Here is a 20523-nt window from a genome sequence, read left to right on the forward strand (position 1 = left end):
GTGGGGTGGGGCGTCAGGCCATCAATTAGGGGGGCAATTAGAGCCCCGTAGGGATGCTTTTGTCAGCAGCATCTCAGACAAGAAAGACTTCCGTAATGAAGTGTGGCCCGCTCTGTTTTTTTTACGTGGCTTGAAGTGGGACGCACTTCATCATGAAAGCTCTACCCATTGGGGGGCCGCAAAGCACAATAGGCTGGGCCGCATATGGCCCATGGGCCGTATGTTGTGCACCCCAGCAATAGAGGGTCAATTCAGGAGCTGTGAACCCCCCATTCTCATAAGGTAAGGCCATATGTTGCCATTTTTTTTTCGGACAGCGCCAGCATGCCATAGGCACTGAGAACCCATCAAAATATTTCTGCCCTGGCCAAATTGGTACATTTACGAAAATGTATAGGAGTTGGGGACCAGAATCATCTTGATCAGGCAGCGATTACCCGCCAAGGAGAGTGGCAGGGCGCGCCATCTTGTCAGCTTCGACTCAAAGTACTCTGCACCGGAGGTATAGTTGTCAGCGATCAGGGCAGATCTGGATAGTGCTACTCAGACCCCCAGATATCTGATACCGTCAGGGGACCAGCAGAGGGGATATTCACAGGTCGGTTGTTGGGTTGCACGGGTAAGGGGGAATATCTCAGATTTGGTATAATTTATAGTGAAGCCAGAGAAGGTACCTATCTTGATTATGTCTCTCAATATGGGGTCCAAATGGGTATATGGGTCCCTTATGAATAACAGAACGTCATCCGCATACAACAATATTATATCAGGGGGATCTGCCAGGCGGGAGCCCTTACGGGAATGTCGTGACCTGACAGTCTTCCATCGGCTCAATAACTAATGCAAAAAGAATGGGAGAAAAGGGACAGCCCTGGCATGTACCCCTCAGTAGCTCAAAGGATTGAGATGGCAAAGAGTTGATTAACACCCTGGCTGGGGATCATGTATAGTAATCTGATATATTGAATCATATTTGGGCCCAGCCCCATTTTCTCCAGAACGGCCCACATATATTGCCACAAGACCATATCAAAGGCCTTCTGTGCATCTAATGTAACTGTGACTGCCTGCGACCCCTGGTCTATTCTCGATAGGACATTGAAAAGTCTTCTGATTTTTAAGAGTAGTTGAGCGTCCAGGGGCAAAACCACATTGGTCGCCATGGACAAGGTGCAGCATGATTGGTAGGAATCTGTTAGCCAGGGCCTTGGCCAGCATTTTAGTATCTAGATTCATGAGCGAGAGGGGCCTGTAGTACCCACACTCGTCGCTGGGCTTATCCGGCTTGAGAAGGACTGCGATAATTGCTTCACGCATTGAAGGAGGAAGAATAGAATTGCGCAGTGCTTCGGACCAGACCTCCAGCAATCAGGGTGCAAGGATTGCGGCATGTTCTTGGTAAAATTCTGAAGTATTCCCATCGGGACCCGGGGCTTTGCCCCGGGGAAGGTCAGTAATAGCTTGAACTATTTCATCCAATGTTATAGGGGACTCTAGCTGCTCACGAGTGGACTGGGATATAACGGTCATAGAGATTTCATCAAGCAAGTCTAAGATATCCTGCATATTATGTTCATGTACTGGAGTATATAATTCGGTGTAGAATTCTGAAAATACTGAGAGGATTTGCTGGTCTGACCAGTGCTGACCTCCCTCTGCATCCCTGATGCATTCGATATGCGCTCTACACCCTTCAGCGCGCACCAACCTTGTAAGTGTCCTCTCCGGTCTTTTGCCCTCCCAAATATTTCCTCGCTGTGGTAGGTCGTGCCAGATATTTTATCTCTCGCATGGCATGAAATTCAAACGTCTCCAACTCCGATCTGAGCCAACCTGGAGGGCGATGTCCCTCTCGCGCTGTCCTGTTCCAGATCTTTAAGTTTAGCTTTGGAACGCTGTAAATCATTCCCAATGGTTTTCAAAATCCCTGCCTCCCTCGAGATGGCCATACCCCTAATATAAACCTTAAAGGTTTTCCAGCGAACCCCGAGGGTGGCATCTTGTTGTGAGTTACACTCAAAAAAGGTCTGTATATCCGCAAGGATTTGAGCCTTGAATACTACGTCGAGAAGTGCTTCTGATTTAAAGCGCCATGCATTGCGGGGAGGACCCTAGCTCCACATTCATCGTCACCAGCGCATGGTCGGATAGGGTGCGAGTCAGTATGCGAGCGTCAACAACTCTGCCAACCACGTCGCCCGTGGCCAGGAACAGGTCAATTCTAGATGAGCTGTCGTGGACAGAGGAATAAAAAGTATATTCGCGCGATTGAGGGTGGATTGTCCTCCACACATCCCGCAGTCCAAGTGTTGTCATGTGTGCATGCAATCTTCTGACTGCCCGTGAGTGTGACTATTGGGACTCCAATATACCCCATCAGTAGCGAGATCAACTTATCAAAGAATTCGGGTGTGTCAACATTTGGGGCATAAGTGTTCACAAGCAGACACTCCCTTCCAGTTAATAGTCAATGAAGTATAACATATCTCCCCTCAGGGTCTATGAAGCTTTTCTTTAATACAAATCTAACAGATTTGTGAAGTAGTGTCAGCGCGCCTCTGGACTGTGTGGAGTACGTGGTGTAAAATCTATTGGGTCCCCAGGAGGGCGCTAAGATGGAAGCGAAGCGGCCAAGGGCATGTGTCTCCTGCAGGAGGAGCATCTTCACCCCATGCCTATGCGCATATGCAGTGATCTTGCTGGCCTTAGTAAAGTTGCATATCCCCCGGACATTCCAAGACATCAACTGGATAGCCATATCTTTGTTTCATGGAACATCCCAGTGAGCTCGACTGCTCATGTGTCGCGCTTCCTTAGTAATGCAATGTAGTGCTACGCTCATCGGGTGCCATGCCTCAACTTCTCTGCCCTTTTCTGGAATACCCCCAGCCTCACCACCTCCCTCACCGCCCATCCCAAACTGGCAGTGTAACTGTCCCCCCACCCAGCCCACCTGAGGGTGGGGCCCCCAAACTTAACTTAACCATCGCACTGGCCCAACAGGGGCTCGCATGCAACATAAACACCATAACCAACATTGCAGCTGCAAGGGGGTGCACCGCTGCCGTAAGGCCAACTTATTTGGGAACCCAACCGGTGCCAATACCATTCTCACAGTGAACTTGGCGAACGGGCCTCCCCCCCCACCTCGCATGAAATGGGACCGAGGTGGCCGAATTGTGGAATTGCATACATGAGCAAAATGTTAAAAGGGTAGTCCCAATCAGGAGGAGGAAGTGATTGACGAAGGGTCAGTGGACACCAACACAACACAGCTGGTATACAATCATATTGAAGAGGATGATTCAGGGCGCCTTAGGTAGGGCGGCTGGACCAACCTGACGGTTCACAAGCAATACAGCAAATAATGAAATATCGTCAGAGGTACTAATTGCTCATGGGGCATAAACTTATCTAAACCTGAAAGTGAGGCAGCCGTCATGTCTAGGGGCTCCGCTGGGTTCAGTCGTTCTCCATCAAGTCATCAGCTGGAGCATGCAGGGGGATGTACGCCTCAATGAATTTCACCGCCTCATCCGGCACTGTAAAAAATGATAGCTTGTTGTTAAAGGTGAACTTCAAGCGAGCAGCAAACAATATGGCATAGGCGATGTTCCTGTCCCTCAGGAGTTTTTTAACTCCAGTGAATTGGCGACACTCTTGTTGCACTCCCGTGGAGAAATCCGGGAATATCCTGATGATCTGTGCCTCGAATCGGAGTTCGCCCTTTTCGCGTGCAAGCCAGAGAATTTGGTCCTTGTCTCTGTAGCTGAGGATTTTCGCTATTATTGGACTCGGAAAGTTGCAGGTTAAGGGTGTGGGGCTAGCGCCCGATGAGCACGCTCAACAGCGAAGAAGGGGGACAAGATGGGGTCTTCCGTTGCCAGCTCAAGACGGCCCTTGAGTGCCTTTTCGGGTACCCCGACGATTCGTATATTATTTCTTCATGATCTGGTCTCCAAATCATTGCATTTGGCTTTGACGGACTTCATGTCTTGGACTAGAGTTGACAGTGTCCTGCAGCACAGCGATCCATCTTCGTTGGTGCTGATCCTAGTCTCCGCCTCCGTGATCCTGGAACCTTGTTGATCCAGCTTGAACTTGAGTGACGCAACATTGGCGTTTATGTCGTCCAGTTTTTCATGGAAGGAGGCAAAGTTCTTGGCCCTGGACTCCATCATAGCTGTGAGGTAAGTGCCAGGAGTGTCCATGTGTGCATTCGCGTTTGCATGGCTTGAGGCGGCCGGTTCCTGCTCAGGCCTGGATGTTAGTTTAGTGAACTTGTCCATGGTGCCTGTCTTGCCCGTGCCACGGGGTCTGCCGGACAATATGAGGACAAGTGTCCCTTTCAGAATAAAGCTGGGCCTGTACGACCCTTGTGATGAGAAGCACGCGTGCAGAGTTATTCAGTCCACAGCCCCGAGGGACGGCAGATGAGCCTGTCGTGGTGTAGTTCAAAGGTGGTTGGAGTAGGGATCCAAAGCCGGAAGTCTAGGCTGGTGCGCTAGGTGGTGCTAGTGGCACTGTGCTTTGTGCAGGGTCACAGTGCCCGGGATGGCGAGCTAATCCAGACGTGGGGCCAGCAGCCAGATGTCACGTATGGCTCGTCTGCCTCTAGCCGTAGAGTGCGTTCAGGGGTGCGGTGTGCCTTCAGCGGTGACAAGCCCGGAGATGAAATATCAGATAGGGCAGGGTAAGGATTACCCCACTCACTTCTGCCGCCACGTGCGTCGAAGCGAGCTGCCAGGACCGGATGTGCAGGAGGAGAATGAGACATGCAGTGCCCAGCAACCAGGAGTGGCTACTGAGGGGCCTGGGTCCAGATAAGCCCGCCCAGGCGAACACACGTAGGGCCTATATGTTGAGTGCCCTACTGCTGGATAAAGCAGTGATGACCAGAGGGTAAAGTCAAATCTAGCAGGGGTGGCTGCAGCAGTTCATGAGGCCAGGTGAAGCCATCCGCTAGCACTGGGAACAATCCAACAATCGCTTGGTATAGGATCAGGGGCCGATGCCCAGCAGCAACAGTGTCCACCAGGAGCGGCACACCAAGGTAGGGTCAGTACCCAGCACAGGAGATTAGGTACCAGTTTTGCAAAGAGATGTGCACGTTAAAACATGTAACTAGCCCACACCGGAGCTCAATCCGTAACCTTAGGATGATGGAACCTGCTCCCGCTGCACTGCAGCTGCCCCCACAGGTGCGTCCCCTGGGGGGGTCGCGCTCCAGCGGACCCAGCTCCCGGGCTCCTCCTGCAGGGAGACTGAATATAGTGGGGAGCCTTGGCCGCACACCCCGACAATGGAGCGCCACCCCCACTGACAGGCAGGTCCAGGGGACGGTGTCCCGCTGCAATGCAGCGCCATGAAGCTGGTACGATCCCTGATAGGTCCAATGGCCTGGGCCCCACCAATGGCCTGGGCACCGGATCAAGAGGCCGCTGAGCGCGGGTGCAGCCGTGGCCCAGCACCAGCACAGTGTTGTGCCCAGCGTTCCATGGGGCCACACACCAAGCAGGCATAGGTGCGCAGGGGCCACATCAAACCTCTGTGCCGACTCACCGAAGGGGCGGGTGCCAGACAGGGTGAAGACAGCAGGCTAGGCGGGCACCCCCGATCCACGGGTGGCGCTGGGCAGCTCGTAGGGGAGGATTGATGAGAAGAGCAAGTCGTGGCGCCCAGGAGAGGCGGGCGCGGAGCTCAGCTCCCTTCCTCACCACAGCAGACAAGCAGGGATGTGTGGGCAAGTAACAGGCGTGAGCCAGGCCCTGCAATCAGCTCTGCCGATGGTCTGTTCCCCCCAGTGTTCGGTCCACAGCAGCATGCCACCCTCCTCCACAATTAGGCCAATCTTGAGGGCGTGGGGTACGGAGGGGCCGCAACTACAAAGGATCTCATCTGGCTCGGCATGGAGCTCGAGGGCTAAGCAGCCATCTTTGGGCTGCTCAATAGCGCCCCCCTCGGTAGAGTTGGGAGTTGAACCACAAAGCGGACTTGCTCAGGTTTCTGCATTAGGGGCACAATTTTCACAAACTGGTCTACAGATAGAAACTAAAAACATCAAGCAGTCTCAACTATCCTTTCCTTTATCCCCTTGTAAAAATCTTTAAAAAAAACACGAAGGCAGTGTTGGGATAAGTGAATCTATGGCGAACGGAGCAGCTGATCCCTGCAATCCAGATATGCCAATGAGTGTCAGTGATAATAATGCAGGAGTAACCCTCTCTCCACGACAGGTGGGGAAGAGGGCTGCCAATAAAGAGTCGACAATGTCTTTTGAATAAATTCCATTAGATTTAAGTCAACCCCAAATAAGTGAACATGTTGACAACGTTGAAATATTGTCTGCTCCAATGAATGATGAAAGGGCTGTTAACATATCGGGATGGGTGAGCGATCCTGCCAGAAATGGTGGGGCCAGACTCAACCATTCCTATATGGTGAAGACCTTTAACTTTATACCTCCACTGAGACTCCTCTGCTCGGAGGACATTGATTGGATTAGGTTAAGCAATACAAATAATAATCGTATGGCTTGCCAATTAAACAACAATGATGTTGTGGGAGCGCCGAGAGGACATCGAACGTCTGGGCCTTAGCCTCAGACTATTCGGGTCACTGGAGGCGGTGGTTAGTTTTATTGAATTTATAGAGCCTCTGCAGCCAGCTATGTCAGCATCCTTGCCCTCTAATTCCATTGACGTCACGGCTTTCTATCAAATTGCCGCACTAACTTCGCTTATTAAGGATTGGTCTTGGCTGAAACCCTTAGTTAACAGCATAAAGGCCTCCAAAACTACTGCTTCATCCACGTAGTAACCAAAATATTGTCTGTGTAACTTGGAACTCATGTGGGGTTAGAAATCTATCTACCTGGCTAAATAACTCACCTATTAGTGATCAACTGTCTATTATCATGGTACAAGAAACCATGAAATTGTCAAAGTTAGAAATTAATGGATTTACGTCCTATTTGTCCATGGCAATAAGTGGATGCCAAGGTAGACCTTCTGAGGGGCTTGCCATTTCTTTATTTTTATTTTTTTCACTTTGCGTTTATTAAGCAATTAAAAATCCAACAATCACAAACAGTACACACTAATAATGCAATGCATTCCCAACTCCCCAACCCCCCCCCCAACCACGAGCTACATAGGGTTCAATGAGCAAAACACAAAAACTTGCAAAAAGGGTAGAGCAAAGGAGTTGCACAATTAAGACTTTCCCACAACCCATATCCCTCGATAAGGACCCTGGGAAACAGCCTTCTGAATGAGGCACATTGAACCACAGACCACCCCCCTCCCCCCGTGCCCTTGAGCCCAAAGCATGATTCGAATATATTAGAGCCGTAGGGCTTCACATTTCTCACATAACAGCACAGACATCCATTCCTGTAAAAAAGAGGACATAGTGTCATTGGCCATTGCCGCAAGTTTCTCATACGTAAAGATTGTCAAAAGTTTATTTAGCCATTCCGTTCTCGTTGGAGCCTGAGAACTTTTCCAGTTCTGTGCTAGGGCCAACCTACCCGCCCTCAACATAGCACATGTCACTGTAGAGAATGGCACCACCTCACTCTCAGGCTTGGGGACACCTAGGAGGATCTCCATCGGATGTAGGGAGGTTCTTGTCCCCAAAATATCCTTAATCCAGCTGAGCAGCTCCGCCCAAAATGTCTGAATAATTGGACACTCCCACCACATGTAGAACCATGTACCCCGGCCAGAGCAAGCCCTGGGACACATGGGAGAAACATTAGGAAACATCTTGGACAGTGCGCCGGTGCCAGGAATGTAGAATCTTAAAGTTATGCTCCATGGCTGCAGTATACAGCCACCCCTTGTAGATAGCCCGAAAAACACGCTCCCAAGTATACTCATCGAGGGCTCCCCCAACCTCCTCTCCCACACCTGTTTAAAGGCTTGTCTGCCCTCTAAGTCTGCGGTAATGAGAACATTGTACATTTTAGAGAGATCCCTTCCTGGATCTGGCCTCCACAAAGATCCTCTCAAAGGGAGTTAGAGGACGAGAGAGGGGTCCACCCAATCCTTTTGAGTTAAAATACCCTTGATTCGTAGATAATCGAAAATTGAGAATGCCTTCTCCGGGATAACCTCCAAAACCTGGGCGTTGTCAATAAAGCATCCCTGATTAAACAGTTGCGCAGCCCTCTCCAGCCCCCGGTCCGACCACCCCCGAGTCCCTCGAAATCCTCTAGTCCCCAGGTTTAACAGGGGGCCCCACAAGGATGACAATGGGGAGGGTCACGAAGAAAGGAACCTGTTAACTCTATTGGGCTTCCACAGTGCCCAGAGAGCTGAAAGGATTGGATGTGACTTGGCCATCACCGGTAACGCACCTGAAGGGGTCCAGAGCAGGTCCCTAACCTTATAAGGATGAACCTGCACATCCTCTACGTATGTCCAATACATTCTAAGGTCATCCCTGAGGTGTTCCAAAATGACCCGAAGCTGAGCTGTCTTGTAGTACTGTTTACAGTTGGGAAAGCCAAAACCTCCATACGCCTTTGGAAGAGTCAAGGTGTTGCATCTCACTCTGGCCCGCTTACCTCTCCAGACAAAGCGTAAAAGGCGCAGACGGAGAGAGTCAAAGAAAGAGTTTGGTATGGTGCAAGGGAGAGATGAAAAAAGATAGAGAAGCCGAGGAAGGACATTCATTTTCACAGAGGTCATACGTCCAAACCTAGAAAGGGTGAGTGGGGCCCATCTATTGAAATCCCTGAAGATCTGGGTCTGCAGGGGGAGATAGTTCAGCTCATATATCTTCCCCAGATCCCTAGGGATATTAGTTCCCAGGTATTTAGAACTAACTCTCTCAACCCTCATTCCCAGAACTTCTGTCATTTCGCCAATCTCCCCGTCCACCTTACCCATCGGCATAATGCAGGACTTAGACACATTGATCTTTAGCCCCGAGAACACCCCGAAACACTGAGTCAAATCTAGCAACCGGGGGAGGGATTCGCAAAGCCCAGTTAGGTACACCAAGATATCATCTGCGAATAGAGACAGCTTGAATTCACAATCCCCACACCGTACCCCTGTGATCCCCATGTCACCTCTAATCGCAGTGGCAAATGGCTCCATTGCCAGAGCATACATAAGGGGGGAAAGAGGGCATTCCTGGCGAGTTCCTCTAGATAGCATAAAGCTCTGAGATGTACTACCGTTAACTAACACCCGTGCCTTGGGACCATTGTACAGGGCCGAGACCCACCCACAAAACAGTCACCAAACCCCATTTTACGGAGCACTTTTCCCATTTATGGCCACTCCACGTGATCAAAGGCCTTTTCGGAGTCCAGCGAGAGGAGGTAAGCCTCAGTCTCTCGCAAGGACACCGCATGCATAAGGCCCAACGTTTTCCAGATGTTATCAGATCCTTGACGCCCTGGGATAAAGCTGACCTGGTCCCCATGGACCAACGAAGGGAGGAACCTGGAGAGCCTAGTCGCCAAAATCTTGGCTAATATCTTAACATCGGTGTTGAGGAACGATATGGGTCTGTACGACTGACATAGGGAGGGGTCTTTCCCTTCTTTCGGGATGACCACAATTAGAGCTGACATCATGGAGGGGGGGGAAGGCAACCCGCATCCAGGGCCACATTAAATACCTTCACCAAGAAGGGTGCCAGCGCGGATCGGAATACCTTGAAGAATCGGACAGTGAACCCATCATCTCCCGGAGGTGTGCCACTCTTCAGGGACGCAATCGCATCAATCACCTCCTGAGAAGAGATGGGAAGCTCCAGGGAGGCCGAACTCTCTTGAGTAAGATGCGGAATTGGGAGAGTCAAAGAATCGGTCCACCTCAGCCCCGTCCCCGGTATATTCAGAGGCATAGAGATTTCCATAATGCCTAAACTGCACCGCTATTTGCTCATCTCCAAGAAGCCTCTCACCCTCCCGATTGGAAAGAAAGTTGACTCGCCTACGTTTACGTAGCTCCCTCAGCCTCCAGGCCAAAAGCTTGTCCGCTTTCTCACCCTTCTCCATATAGCGCTGTTTTAAGAATGCAAGTTTTCTCTCAGTCTGGCCTACAAGGAGGGCGGACAACCTCGCTCTAAGATTTTGGAGTTTCTCACGCCTGCCTGGACCCATCTGTGACTTCAACTTACCTCCCTGGTTGAATGGCAAAAATCTGCTCCCTCAACTTAAACTCTTCTCTAGTCCTTTCTTTCTTCCTCCTCGCTCCCATCTCTATCAGGATACCTCTCATCGTGGCATTGAATGCATCCCACACATTTTTAAGTTCCACTTCTCCATTGTCGTTCAAGGAAAAAAATTCAGTGATAGAGGCCAATAGGGATTTCCTCATCTCCCCATCCATTAGCAGGGAATCATTACACACCCGTCTTGATTTACCTCGGGCCAACAGTGGAACACCCAATGTTACTCTAACAAGATTGTGGTCGGACCAGGGGACGACCTCCACTTTAAATTCAGAGATGTAGTCACGGATGGAAGAGTCTAAAAGCACATAGTCAATCTTGGAGAAGGATTGGAGCACCGCAGAATAATAAGTGTAAAGGGACTCTCGATTACACCCAACGGGGTGCGCATCAACTAGACCCAGCTCCTCATTAACTCGGTGGAATACCTCTGCACATTTTGACTGGGACCTGAGATCTGGACAGGGTTTGGAGGATTTTCTGTCTGCTAGGATCCAGGACCATATTAAAGTCTCCCCCAACCACCAAAGCACCCTCTGCAAATTTTCTAATTTTCCCCCCCATCACCTGCCAAAAAGTGTCATGCCCTTCATTCGGGGCATACACCGCCACAAAGGTGAAGTCTCGCCCCTTCACATCTCCCTTAAACATGATGAAGCGCCCTTCTGGGTCAACTCTTATGGGCCCTCGGGGAAAAATGCGCCTTAGGAGACACCAAAAGGACAACCCCTCGCTTTTTCAACCCATATGAGGATCGGAACCCCTGTTGGACAGCCTTGGACTTTAGGGCAGGCTCTTTCCCCCTTACCCAGTGAGATTCCTGCACAAAGAGAAAGTGGAGTTTAAGTCTTACGAATTCCCTCAACACCAAAGACCTCTTGGTCGGTGAATTTAATCCCCGTCCGTTCAGGGATCTCACCGACAGGCACTGAATCGAATCACCCATTAGAAAAGTCAGATAGCTCGATCACCCCCCCAAGGCTCCCTGGCTCCATACCCACTGTGCGCATAAGAAAACCAAAGAAGAAGCCATTGAACCATGTGAAACAAGCAGCGCTACACCCCCCTCCCCAACACATCCAACCCTCCCCCCAAACCCCCCCCAACTAGTGAGCGCCTGTAAGGACTTCGACATCCAACCAGCGAGTCCCCAGACCACCTTGGATCGCCCCCACCTGGGCGGAAACCCCCTCATAACAAACCAGTGTTCTGAGCCCTCCCTGCAATAAAGGTACCTACAGGTGAAAATATTAACAGAGTTTTAACGGATATGCAATCATTAATTCCAAGAAAACCCCCCCTCATCAGCCAAGTACCAAGGACATGCCATCGTCCCTCTCAGATAGATCCCCGTCCCTGCCTCAAGAGGTTGACTGTTTCGGGGAGGGCGGATTCATCTTTCTATACTTCCTATGATCCTCAGACCCGTCGCCTCCCTGGGGCCTCTGAAGGACCACTCCGAGGGTTACTCTCCAAGACCTTCCTCGACAGATCATGCCCCACAGGTGGGTCACCGAGCAGCTCCCCCATCACTCTCTGTATGTCTGCTTCAGAGGAAAGGGAGTACTTGTCACCATTAAATTCAAAAGAGCGAGAACAGGTGGCCCCACCTGTAGCGCACACCCTTAGCTTGCAACCATGTCGTCAACAGCCTGCAAAGTCTCCGGCGGGCAAGCGTAAGGGCGGAGAGGTCCTGATATATAAAAGTCTTAGCTCCGTTCCACTCGGTGGGACCACTTCGACAAGCCAACTCCAATATCTTGGTCTTTTCCCCAAAGTAGTGAAACTTGACCAGGACTGAGCGGGGACCTCCAGCCCTCCTCCCCGCTCTGTGAGCCCTGTCAATGGTGGGGACGCTGGTATTTTCCCCACCAAACAGGGCACTGACAATTTCCTTGATCTTTCTGATAATATCCACCTGCGTCTCCCCCTCCTGCTCCGGAATACCAAAACATCTCAAGTTAGAGCGGCGTTCACGATTCTTCAAATCGTCCAGCTTGAGCATGATCTTCTCCTCCCTCCTCTATAAATCCACCAGACGCATATCAAACTGGGTCTCAAAAGGTTGGCTGAAGATTGGTTTGCTTCCAGTGCCTGAACACGGTCCTCCACATCAACCACCTTTTTATCAAGGGAGTCAAGCCTCCTCCCCATGTCAGCTTTAAATCCTCAAATCTCCTCAAGTAGTGCCGCCATGTTCCGATTCATTGACATTGTGTCTGCTGTCTCACGCTGACTGGCCTCCTGCATGGCAAAATCTCCCTCTAGCCGCTGGGGCGACCTTCTAAACCGTTGCAGAGCCTGCACTCCCCGCATCAACAACCGTACTCCGTGACCACCCAGACTGCGTGGCCTCCGGGGCGGAAGTAGTGCACAGCCCCCCTCTCTTCTCCAGCTCCCTGAGAGCCCTGCACTCCCCCCCGGTCAGTCCCACTGTGGATCCCCAGTTAAGGAGCCGACTTCCGCCCCCTGTCTCAAGCGGCACTCCTATACAAAAAAGACACAGGCTGGGGCAGTTGTGGAACAGCTCAATTCCCTCCTCCCCTAAGTACCGACCAGGGGACTGCTCCAGTGGAGTGAGAGAGTTACAAAGGCCCCTAATGCTGTTGTCAGGACGCCATCCATGCAGGGGGACCAACCAGCAATGTCCCTGCAGAGACCCCCAAGGCAGGGGCAAGTCAACTGTGGGGGGAGGCAGGAAAGTACAAGAAAAAAGGCCCACCCTCGGATCCTGAGTCACAGGTGATGGGGACCCCAGACCCTCACCAGGAAGCCAGGGAATCAAAAACCCCCCAGAAGCAGCTGCAGCCAGGCACCAGAAGAAGAAAGAAGTCGCAGGAATCTGGGTCCCAATGCAGGACGGCAGGGTGCAGTGGGAAGCTTCCCCAGGTCAGGGGTCCAAGTCAGCAGGGGAGGAGGGAGGAGGGGCTGAATGCACTCCCCGCCGCACACGACAGCAGGCAGAGGACTCACCCGTCCTCCGGGTCCCACGATGCTGTCGCAGCCGAGCACCAGCTTCCCGGGAAGACAGGAGGACAGAGAACACCTCCTGGCCACCGCTCCCGGCTCCCCTGTCCCCTGCAGCGAGTCTCCACTGCGGGCTGGGACGCTCCAGCTCCATGCCTCCTCCAACGGGCTCTAACGGCCGCCCCCTCCAATGGGCGGCCGCTCCTCTCAAGGCTCACCAGGTAGCGCGGTCCCGGAGCGGGTGGCCGCCAGGCCACACAGGATTTCTCACCTCGGGGCACCTCAGGACCGCTCAGGCCCAGCGACCATCTTGATCACCTCCAGAGCTGGGGGGGGTCGCTGGCACGGGGGGCCCGCAGGGCCACCAGCTCTGCAGAAGAGACGTGGGCACTCCACAGGCCTCCGCCCCTCCCCCACCGCTCGCAGGACCAGTGGCAAACGGTTCCCTCCGCGGGGCTGCCCACCAGGCCTCGATCGCCACAAATGAAGCGGGCTGCAAGTGGTTCCTTCTCGGCACTCCCGAGGACCGGGGTCTCACTCTCCAGACTCCCTGCAGCATCGGACAGCACCAGGGGGGGCAAGTTTCCACACACACCGGGCTGGGGGGGCTCAAATTCAAAAAATTACCCGCCCAGGTGAGATCATCGGCTGAGAGACTTCAGCTCATCTCAGCGCCCCCTGGTGGCTCCTTGCCATTTCTTTTAATAACAACTTAACATATCATCGAAAGTCAGAGACAAAAGGGAAGATATTCTTGCTGTTGAATTCTATTGCATCAAGGCTTGCCACATCCACTACTTACTTATATCTTTGTATTGGAACCCCATAAAAAAATCTTTGATTCTGTTCCTTGATGAACTTAACTTTATTCTTGAGAACGCCTACTTGGACAATCCAGCGTTAATTGGTGGAGACTTTAATGCATGTTACTTACAGCACTGATAGATCTGAAAACACAAATCGATGAGCTGAAACACAAAGGGAAGACAGCACTACTGCTGGTACTTGACCTCTCAGCTGTATCCGATCTGGTGGATCATAAGGTCCTCTGCAGGCACCTGGACTCAGCAGCCCACTTCTCCACAGATGCTGTAAAGTGGGTAGAATCATTCCTGAGCGACGGACCCATCAGTTTTCTCCCCATGAGCGGCAGCTGATCCTACCCCAATCGTATGCGGGGTCCCTCAAGGCTCATGCGTGTCTCCAACTCTTTACAACATATTCACCAAACCATTGTTCGATGATTTGGACCTTCTGGGTATCACCTACACTAATTACGCAGATGATACACAGATTCTCCTCCCACTTTCCGGGGATCATGGCAAGGACTTGGTGAATAGGATCTACTTCATCATTCAGGCATTGATGGCCACACACGGTCTATGCCTGAATGACGATAAGAGAGCTGATAATTCTTGGTACCCCCTTCAACATCTCTAAATTAGGTCACGAATACACCTCTTTCATCATTGATGGCAACAATACCATAGTCTCAAAGGAGGTAAAAACCCTAGGTTTTTACCTTGACTCCACTAGGTCTTTCAATAAACTAAAATCCCTGGCCTCTGCGACAGCCTACACGTGCAAGCTCATCAGAGCCGGTAAACTCTTCCTCTCCAACGATAGTTGTATTATACTGGCCAGAGCATTAATTCTCTCCAGATTAGACTACTGCAATGCTCTCTACAGTAGCGCTAACAAAGCCAGTAGCCATAAACTACAAGTACTACAAAACAACGCTCTTAGAGCCACACTAGGCATTAATAAAAGAGAGCACATGACCATAATCAGACGCCAACATAAATGGCTATCTACCCATAACAAAATACAACTAAAAATTGCCTTCCTGACACACAAATCATTACATAATGCTGCCCCCAGCTACCTAATTGACACATTGTCAAGAAGAACTTCCAGTAGGCTTAGCAGAGCTGTCAATACAAACTCCCTGGTGGTACCAAGATGCAAATCTTCAAAGATTGGCGGCAATAGCTTCCCTGTAAAGGCCGCTAAACTATGGAACTCCCTGCCTCACGAGCTGAGATCTTATCAACCTTACACACACTTCAGAAAGAACCTCATCACCCACCTCAACCTGTCTGAAGATTAGGCTCTACTGAAATTACTGCACAATAGTACACTTGTAGCCCCTTTATTGCAAGCTATTGTATATGAATGTGCACTATGATGTAAATTACCTTTTGAAATCTACTACTTGCATACTCTGTGCCCTTCCTATTTTATATTTCACATGTCAATTTATACTATTTGTCATTATGGAACCTTGTAAGCCTTGCACAACCTTTGCTACGCTCTGCTATCTCCGGGTCTGGTGCGCATTAGAAATTCAATAAACAAACATACATCCATGCTCGATGATAGATAAAGCCTGTTCATCTCATTTAAGAACAGCAATCTAGGATGGGGAAAGATGGAAAAACTTTTTCGATAGCTGGGATATACAATACCTTGAATTTCGTGACAAAGCTCATGCTTTTAGTTCTTACAGCGGAAACAAATCCTCGCGTATCGATTATCTAGCAGTCTCTCACCATCTCCTCCCATTCTGTACTTTTGTAACGAGAGTGGACCCCCTTTTAGGGCACCACCTTTTCCTTTTCACCCAGATTCAGATGAGGGGATCCTTGTGCCCTGTAGAACCTTCCCAGGCTTTATTGGAGGTTGATCGCCCCTTACTGTCCATCAGATGGAACAATCATCTGTGTGGACAATTGATCGATATGATCTCTAAGGAGATGAACAAACCTAAATATCTAATAATTTTGTCTTAGTCCAAACACTTGGCTGAAGCCACATACAACCAAGTGATATCATCTATGTTAGGCAAATTGGGGAAAAAACATAATTGAAATGGACTGTTAAAATGTATAACCCTGAGATTCATATGCTCAAACAGACAAAGAACAAATCCCTTAGAGAACTAAAAAAAACATGTGACACGATCAATGAATACATTATGAGAAAAAGAGCTATTGTTAATGTTTATACTAACAAATGTCATAGCATTAAACACCACATGCAAATTGATGATAATCAAAGAATTATATCTAATCTATGCTCCAATAAGAGAGGATCCCTATGGGCAACCATAAGATCTACCGACCTCAAACAAATGAATACTCTTGCAACTCCCATATCATCTGAAAAATGGTCCACCTTTTTGACACTAAAATATCAACTTCCTTCAAGAGTTAAAGACATACCGTCCCCAATTTCGACAGATTTAAAACTTGAGGATTGTTCTTGGTCAATTAGTGATATAGTCTGGGCAATCTCGCGGCAAAATTATTCTAAGGCCCCTGGGCCCGATATAATACCAGCGTGCATGCTCAAACATGACCCAGCCTTTTGGGCCCCAATTCCCAAAGTAAAATTTTATAATATCTACATTTCTAATACCATTCCAGATTCTTGGCACAACTCTATTATACCCCTATTAAAAAAAAGGTAACGCTGAAGATCCTGCAAACTATCGGGTTATCACCTTATTAGATACCTCAGAGAAGATATTTTCCATTCTATTACTGCATGAATTAGAATCTTACATAAAATCGAAAAACATCCTTTCTCGATTTCAAGTAGGCTTCCGACGACAAATGGGGTCTACATGTAATGCCACCATACTAGCACATTTGCTCGAAAAAAACAAAGAAATCTTATTCCAGCCCCATTTATATGGCGTCAATAGACCTTACAGCAGCTTTTGATTGTGTTATTCGGCACACGCTCTGGAGGAAGATGTTGACATTAGGCTTCTCACCACACACTGTTATGCTGCTAGCGATGCTCCCTGAAAACACCTATCTTAAAATGAGAATTAACCAACAAGGAGCTCTAACTGAATCTATCAACACATACGTAGGTTTAAAACAGGGCTGCAATGTACAGCCACTTCATTTAATCTCTATTTATTAGGCACATACTCGTTATGGGTTACATCTAACAGCTTCCCGGCAAGATTAGACTCATTTTCCATTCATTGGTTAGCTTTTGCCGATGACATTTTGTTGTTTGACACTTCCCCTTTTGGTCTTCAGGCAAAGTTAGAACTATGTTCATCCTTCGCTAAACAGCTAAATCTTCAGCCTAATATTGCAAAATCTAATATTATCATCTTCAAAAACCGGAAAAGGAAAAACAAAATATAAATGGAGGCTGGAAGGATTACTAATTGAACAGGTTCCATCTGTGAAATATTTGGGATATAACCTGTTTAACACAAATTCTGCCACTATGTGGAAAAAAAGCCCTTCTAGCGAAAGCAACGCCCCTTGGTTCACAGATGAAAATAATCTATGCGAAGTACTGTGAATTTTCGATGTCACTGCTTTTTGAATACTACACATTAAAAGTGGAGGCAATTATTCTTTACAGCCTGGACATGTGCCTTTTAGATCTAGAGAGCACTTTAAACCAAATCAAGGGCATGCTATGGAAGTATACTCTCAGGTTAGCCATGGCCCTGCCGAATGCGGTACTACGACATGAGCTGGGGCTAGTATCTTTGGCAGCGCAACACAAATGGAGACTTCTAAATAATTTCTAGAAGATGCTTAATCCTCAGAGCAATTCCCTTTATGAGAATCTTCTTACGTTGATAGAGGAAAAGCATTCTCCCTTGATTAAGAAATACTATTATAAGATGATTGATCTCTTGGATAGTGTGAACCTAAAACCCATTGATTTGCAGGTGAGACCATTATATGTAAAGAAAAAGCTGTTTGAACATGACTGGATACTAACTATTGAGTCTGAGAAATTACAAACTCTTATAGCGAAGCCACTCGCTTTTTCGTAAAAGCGTGTCCCTAACATAAATATCTTATACTTTTCCCCAGTCTCAAGAAACAAGATTTATTTCTCCAATTCAAACTGACCCAGCTGCAAACAAATGAAGAAACGCAATATTGGTCTAGCGGACCAAGGGTTGCTAACAGTGGGATGTGCAGATTTTGTGGGAATGAATCGCAAAAGGAAACTTTAACTATATATTGCATCTTCTTTGAGACACATAGCAGCAGGATTCTGGGGCCCATGAATATTAGTACTACGGTCTTTGGGCGGGAACTGCTTTGGACTCGCTGTATGTGGAGCTCAAGTACAAAATGAGTACTCTCTCACTTGGTTATTGTCAATCATTATAAGTGAGATTGAACTTAAATTGATGCAGCTACCCGACTGTCATTAACATCTATCTATTGGGTATGTTATAGCGAGGGGGAATCTTCATAAAAAATACTTGGGGAAGTGTCTGCTCTTTAAAGGCGATTTTCTTATTTCTGCCATCCCCTTGGGTTGTGAGCAAAATATACTGAATTTGGAGTAAAGGAGGTCCCTAGTGATTTTAGCGAGAAGTAATTCTTTAAATTACTTAAAGCAGTAAAAACAGTATCCTCAATGTGTTATGGTGTATTGTAGGACGCATTGGCGATAACTTAGTTACTCACTAATTAGTATCCCTTTACCTAAAAGATATGTGAGATAAACTAAAGGCTTAATTACTTTGACTATGTCTATTAAAGTGAGAACAAAAGTTAACCAGATTACTAAGTGTTTGGATTAACTAAAAACACATTTACCCAAATTGTAGATAGTTCTTTTTCAAAAAGAAATTTAAAGATTTTGTTTATGGTAAAAAAGTGTTTGTTCTTTTTAACAGTTTTGTGTTGCTTTTAACGAACAATATTTTAGAATGTTTAATTCAATGAAATGTGTCATTAAGTATAAAATGTGTTCTGTAAAAAGCAATGTATGAATGAAAAATTAATTGAAGTAATGTAAAAGTTTGTAAATCAAACTAAAAAAACAACAAAAGAAAAAACGAAAAAAAAAAGAAGGCGGCAGCAATTTTCAAGAGGCACACTACCATGCAATCATAATGATGAAGTTCGGCAGGACTAACCTCCCGGATTAAATTCCAGTGAATGGTGAAGAGGGCATTGCAGGCTGTCGGCAAGTGCTTGGTTGAAGATGTGGGATCACCCTCACGGGAGACAGCCTGTGTCCCTCCTCGCTGCCTTCCTCTCAATGCACGGGCCAGAAAGGGGCAAAGGCATTGGGGCTGGCTTTGCCTGCCGGCTCCCCGTGCTTGGCCCAACGATGGAAGAGACAGCCGATCAGTCAAGGGCAGTATGCGAGCAGCAACAGTGATGCTGCAATGTAGACAAAGTCGGCAGCCATTTTTAAGAGGCACACTACAATGCAATCATAAGCCCTCTTGGATGTAATTCTAGGTCAAGACCGGAGGCTCGGATTATGCTTCTCTTTCATTTTACTAACTCAGCAGCAAATGTACAAACCAATAAAACAAACAAAAGACAAAAAAAAACTACAATAACCATTGTCTCGAGTCTTTTTGTAGTTCTGTTCTTATTGGTCCTCCAAACTGACCACATGATATAAACATCCAATCAGCATAGTCCATAACCTTAAACCATACTGTCCCTCAACTTCACTTCTTCTTTCTTTGCTGCTCGGCAGCGACTCAAGTGCCTTTTTCATTACTCTTGAGAATGCGTGCATTTATGTGAGTGTGTTTACTTAGGCAATCTCACACGCACGCACGCACGTGCACAATCTAGTTAGTCGGCGGAGCATAACCGCATTGAGTGTGGAAGGTTTGGAAGTTGCGGTCGCGACAGGGCTAGTGCTCCGGCAATTGCAACCTCTGAGTAGAGCCACAGAGGGCACCACGGTCACGGAAGGGGGAGCGCGATGGGACCACGTAGTTCCGGCATTCCCACCATTCCAAAGACCATTGGGAGAGTGAGAGAAGTATTAGGAGTGCTCTGAGAGCATATTCATTATATTCTTTGAACCCCTGAAATCAGGAGATATAATACACGCGTTCGCTTCGGAACAGGACGTTTCATTTGATTGTGCTACGCGAATACTGATCACAGCGCCCCTGCAGGCCAGAAATTGATACTGCAACAAAACAGTGACAGGCACAGTCCCAGGTAAAACCTGATATATATATATATATATATATATATCCAGAACAGGCCAGGTAATGATTACATTATAAAAAAATATATTTGCAACCTCCAAGAGATTATAAAGCTCATGGCTTATAGTTGAAATCCCCATTGTTTTTGAGCAGACATGAGCTCCTCTAGTGATGAGGGAAAGGCTAGCATTAGCCAGAAGAGGAGCCATGCAGAGAGGACTCGGGTCCTCCAAAAAGCCCTGGGGGCCTGGAGGAGATCAAAGGGCTGAAAGCACAGGGGAAATCCAAAGAGGGCAGAAAAGCAGCCCGCAGGGAAAAACAGAAGAAACCCACACCCCCCAGGCACACCACCCCAAGAAGGGTGGTAAGAGAAGGAGAGTAAGAGCAAA

Source organism: Ambystoma mexicanum, chromosome 11, assembly GCF_040938575.1.
Source record: "Ambystoma mexicanum isolate Mex_15411 chromosome 11, UKY_AmexF1_1, whole genome shotgun sequence".
NCBI classification, from domain to species: Eukaryota; Metazoa; Chordata; class Amphibia; order Caudata; family Ambystomatidae; genus Ambystoma; species Ambystoma mexicanum.